Source organism: Oxyura jamaicensis, chromosome 1 (assembly GCF_011077185.1).
Source record: "Oxyura jamaicensis isolate SHBP4307 breed ruddy duck chromosome 1, BPBGC_Ojam_1.0, whole genome shotgun sequence".
Taxonomy (NCBI): Eukaryota; Metazoa; Chordata; class Aves; order Anseriformes; family Anatidae; genus Oxyura; species Oxyura jamaicensis.
Window position 1 is genome coordinate 2,173,857 of NC_048893.1, and position 6,000 is coordinate 2,179,856.

The following is a 6,000-nucleotide window of genomic DNA, read 5'->3' on the forward strand; positions in this document are numbered from 1 at the left end:
ACAGGACTACGGGGGAAGGAGGGAGATGGCTGCTGCCTGCTGTCACCCCAGTGTCTCGTGACATGATTTAGGAGGCAACCAAGAAAAAGCCTCAGGTGTGGAGGCTTTGTGTGCTTCTTGGTATGAATGAGCTCCCCCATGGCTTTGCTTCTGACCATCGGTATAAATAACATTTTCTCCCCATTTCTCCCTCCTGTTCCTTTGATTTTTCTCAAGCAAAGCTCTCCTGGGGTGCTTAGGGGGATGTGGGTGCTTTCGCAACGGGATGGGGATGGCAGCGATGCTCTCCTGAGGGCTCTTCCTGCCCTCATCAGCAGCACTCCAGGCATTGCCCATAGGTTTTGGAGGGGAATTGCATAGTCAGGGCAGATTTCTTTTTCTTGCTGTCACTATTAATTTTTATAGCCTTTTCTGGGACTGCAGGGACTGATCTGGGAGTAAAGGAATAAGGGTGAATAGACTTGGGTTTAGCTATTGTTCCATCACAAGCTTGATTTTTGGAGTGGGGGTGATTCTGAAAAGCTGTGAAGTGACCTCAGTTGAAAATAACTCTCACACCTCTCCTTCCCCCCTAAAACAAACAAACAAACAAACAAACAAAAAACACAAAACCAAAGAACAACAAACCACCAAAACACCCACAATCTCCAAAAGATCCTCTTTTACCCAGATGTTTCAGAGCCATGGTTTTCAGCGTGGTCTCACAAGCAGCTCTCCTGAACCACACTGTGGAGGTGAGGAGAAGGAGCTGGCAGTGAAACACCCAAATTTTGGTGTGGCTTTTGGAGGAAGAGGTGCCTGGTGCTGCCGAGATGCTGTGCTCATGGGACTGTCCCCTTCGGGGAGCCAGGCCCATCTGCGGAGCTGCCATCATCTGGGATGCTACCATTAGAGATCATAAATAAAATGGGACACGTGGACCTCTGGGGAAATAAGCCCTGGTTCCAAGCACAATGCAAGAAGACAGACGCTTTCTTTTTATTTATAACAATGCTGCATGCCCATCTGACCCCTGCTCACATATGCGTACGCACGCTGATGCTTGTGCTCTGTTTCGGGGCAGATTTTCACCTCAAGCAATGGAAAATAAACATCAAGTTCAAAGCAGCAAGAATCAAGCACATCCTTTTTTTCCTTGGGAAACACTGACCTTGAGCCATTTCAGACCTCATAATGTACATGGAGAGGTGTGAATCTACCCCTTTGCTCCAAAACTGGAGGTTCAGGTACTATATCCAGGTCTCATTTGTGAGTAAAGGAGAATAACCGTAATGACTTGGATATTTCCTCTAAGCAATTCCTTCAGAGAACCCAGGAAATCTGTTTTGCAGTCTACCAAGATCTGCAGAAGCACAAGAGCAAATTCATCTCCTTTTATGTTTTCTCACAGTGAAATGTAGACTTTCATTCCCAGCACTGCCGAGAGTCGTTGCAGTAACATCACTGTCTGTCTGTCTGTCTTAATCATCGCAGTACCATTATTTCACATCCTCTCTCTGCTCTGCTTTTTTATGTCTTTAACATTTCAGTATTGATATTTCCCTTCCACTTTTGGGTGGGATGATACTATAGCTGATAACTGCCACCTTAGCCAAGCTTACAGTCAATAGCAATAGATCCAGCAGGCTCCAGCTGTCATTCTCTCTTCTGTCAGCTCTATTTCATTTTCCATATTTTGCATCCCCCAAGGAAGATTTCTTTCCTTTTCCTCCCCCACTACAAGTCCCAGTCGCAGGCTGGGCAGAATGGGCAGCATTTCTGTTTTCCATTTCACTGAAGCAGCTACTAGCTCAGCACCAAAATGCAGCCCCATGGTACGAACCATTTTCTGGTGCCAATGCCCCATCATTTCAAGAGCTGAGGTCCAAATTCATCTCCCCATCAGACTGAGCTTGTGCCCCTGTCCATGCACCACTGACACGAACCATCTCATCCCAAAGCAGACATCAATGTTGGACCGATTAACTTCAGGCTGTGAGTGCCTACTTCTGGTCCTTGACCATGAAGGCAGCCAGGGATGATTTGCTCAGCTACAAATGCCTCTGGAAACTGTCAGGAAACTGCCCCTGGGTAAGGTACGGACCATGAACAACTGCTTCCTGAGGCATCTACCATAGGTAGCAGCCTTAGCTCTTTCCTTGGGCTGTGGAGCCAATCTCTCCTGTCCCTCATCTTCCTTAGAGGCTCTGCATATTCTTGTGGTCCCACAGGGACTGTTATTGGTGACAGTGGGTACCTGTTTGTAGTTGTGGGCTTGTAGTGCCCAGGAGCTTGGGGCTACACGGACAGGCAGAGCCACTGAGCTTGGAGTCCGCCAAAAACCAGGTACAGAATAATTTCAAGAAGAGACTTGGAACAATTTATTTGGTCAAAGCACCCACTTCAGGAACTAATAAAATACATTTTCACACTCATCCCTTTGAGGGATAACCTTCACTTTCAGGATCCTCTTTGGAGTTTGTCACTCCCCCCCTTTTTCCTAGTTTAATATATCTTCCCCATCACTCGCTTTACTCTGGAAAAGCTGTATTTCCACAATAGCCTCACATTTGCTTTTTGACCAGCTGAGCATCCACTTTATTGTTTTTTTATTCTCTTATTCCTAAAGGAAGATCTGTTCATTCAGATTAGACAGAGAGTGCAGAAGACTGACTGCTTCCATTTAGATATAAAAGTACTGCAACCCAAGGTATCAGGAACATAAAATTGCTGCTGTCACCAAATAAATAAATAATCAAACAAACAAACAAATAAACAGCCATTCCCTTCTGTTTGGCCTTCAGCTGTTTGTGAGAAAGCAGAAGAAAAATAAAGCCCAGACACGGAACTCATCTCATCAGATGTAGCCAATCTACCTGTTGGGTGTACAGGTTGAGCAAACCTTGGGGCTCTCTCCAGAAAAAGAGTTTCATCCCAACCTCAGGTCAACATCTGGGATGAAACATCCCCTGGAGATACCCCTCTTTTTCCATTGTCTATCTGGGAAATCTATCTGAGATTTTATTCAAATAAAACTGGGGATTTCTGAATTTAAAATCCTTTCCATTTTTTTTTTTCTGGGAGCTCCCTGTGAGAGTTGACTCAAAGCTGTGGTTGATTTAGAGTCTCAAGGTAACCGCTAGTGGCAGGCAATATACAACAGCTTAGATATCAGCACAACCCCTGAGGACCTAACCAGAACCCAGGGAAGGTTTGCACAGCCTGAGCAGGTTGAGACACCAAGAGCAGTTAGATTAAAACTCAATATTCCTTCCAGGATGTTCATGCTAGTGGGGAAAAGCATCACACAGGCTGAAGAAGCAGCATGCAGAAAAGCTTGATGAAAGAATTTCTCAGGACTCCTTGCTGAGAGGGGGTTTGTGTTCAGATCAAGGAAACCCCCTCTAGTAGTTTGATTACTTTTATAATCAGCAAAATAGGTTGAAGGAATTGTATTTCTTTAGCCAAGAATAAAGAAGCCAAGTGGAGATAGAATAATAGTCATCCAGGAGACAAAAGATACTTGAAAAAGTGATGAGAGCAATTCTTCTGGTCTACGGGGAGAAAAATAAGAAGAAATGAGCTTAATTTTCAGCAAAGTAGATTCAGTTTGGATACTAGGGGAGAACAGAAGTCGTGTTCTCAACAAAATGCTAAAATGGGTTAGAAATAGGTTAGCAAGGGAGGATGTAAGAACTTAATTAGGGTTTTTACTGTTGCTGTTTTGATTTTTTTTACCTTTTTTTTCTTTCCTTTTTTTTTTTTTTTTTTTTTTTGGACAAACTTCTGTTGAGCATGATTTAGGTGCTCCTGGTTCAGCTTTCATCCAAGGGATTCAAATATATTTTTGTCATTCTTTGACTTCACACATTCCTTGCAAAAACAGAGATAATGACCACACAGAAATTCCGATTCCACCATTAATTTCCCCTCTTAGTAGGAACTGTAGGGTTTTAGGTGGCTGCTCACTTGGGGTAACACTAGCACACTCCATTTCCCTTTAGGGAATGTAGGGATTTATCATCCCTACACATCTAGACTGCGGGATGATAAGGCTGACTTTAGGCTGAAACTCCCCAATTTAGGGCTATGCTCCAATTCTATGTCACTTTACTCGTTACCTCTTACGGGCAAATTTGCAGTTATTCTCTGCACTTCTAACCAGAGCTCTCTGAGGTGCTCTCCAAAGGCACTACCCATTTCTGCTGGGAAAGAGTGACAGATTTAGAAGCAATTTAGACCACCTTAATGTGCCCTTAAGTGCAAATAGTCTCCAAAGGGTAAAACTGGACTAGTACAGGAAAGGCTGACTTGAGGGCAAAAGGTTCCGTTGTCTGCTCCCAAACTTGTGGTTCTTGCCTCCATAATCATGTGTCTTTTTAATGACTTGGCTACAGATGTTGCCTGCAAGGCAGTCTAGGGAATTCTTCCCATTTTGAAAGGCCGTGTTAGGAAGATAAAGATGTACAATGATCAGTACGTGCTAATGCTAACCTATCATGTTACTGACAATTGTCAGGTTACTTCCCTTCAGACTGGTTGTATCTGATGTTTCTCTACAGTGTATTATAGGCTAATTAATGCTGTTAATGATAATGGTTCTACTGCAAGAAGCCTAGTGTATTATCTCTATCTATCTTCTTGTCACCTTCCTTTTATCAAACCATTAAAGGAAAGCAGGCTATCTAATGGGGCTATCAGCCCCTACCATACTAATTCACTTACATCCATATGGAGATAGAAAGCACTCTACAGATGTAGGATGGATGCTTATGCTAATTGTGGAGACTACGTATCGGTCTTCTGGCTTTCATTTCAGGCCTTCCCTGTGCACTTTGAGCCATGATCCAACTCTTCTCAAAGTTGGAGGGCAATTTGTCATCTGCAGTGCACATCTTCGGCTGCTCAGATTTCAATCTGTCATCTTTAATATCGGTCGGAGACACATATATTGTACATTGTTCTAAACCACAAATCAGCAAAGCTGCTCCTTTTTTTTTTTTTTTTTTTTTTCAATCTACCACGACGCAATTATAGTGGTTGGAGACCATTCGTATTACTGGCACTGCAAAGAAGAGGGTAAGTGATATTTCATTTGGGGAAACTATATACTCAATTGAGATGTTCTTTCCAGGTCAGTCACTACCCCCAGGTGAGAGAGCAGGAAATTCTCGACATTGGCTTCTTGACAAAAGGAGCTGGGGTCTTTTGTGTTTCTGTGGTGGTGGAAAGAGCCACAGACGCCTTTCCCAGGGGAGAAAGGATCACAGAAGCAGAAATCCATTGGACAGATAAAAGCAAACTATCCTTATGCTCAAAAGCAGCATAAATAGAAGCCAGGGAGGCCTGAGACACATGCTACAGAAAGAGCCCTTTTCTGATATATGCCTCTTCTCTGACAAAACAGCTTAATATTGTTCTCAAATGCTGGGTTGAAAGCTGACTTTGTAAAGGCAATGTTTAAATAGAAAGATTTTGAAGAAGATGTAGGGATAATCTTCAGGGATCAGACATTATCGCAAGAAACTTTGGAGAACACAGACACGATCCAGCCATTAATCTCTCCATTGCCAATCCTAAGTGCAAAAAGAAAACAGTTTAGGATTTGAAAAGCAGTGACATCTGGGGTCCTTCTACAGCCCTCTGGTTTCATAACCTTGAGGGCTCACTTGTCCCAGCTTTGCTCCGTAGTGACAATTACAGGCTGTTTGCATTTTAAGAGTCCTTTCACTAGTTTCAGACACTGCTAAACATCGTGAGGCTGTCTGTAAAATCACAAATGCTGGCAGAGCAGCACTAATGTCTTCCACCAGTTCTCTGCAAACTGTGAGCCTGTATTTTTTTTTTTTTTTTTTTTTCATTTCATACTTTTACACCTGGAGAGCTGTGATTCCTGTGGCTTTCCTTCTGGCTGCCATGCAAGCGAGAGCCAAGTCTCATCTGTATGCAACATAGAGGACTTGCTTCATGCGACAGCAGTGAAAGGCAGATGCACAACCTCAGTTCTCATCAGCTGAGGAC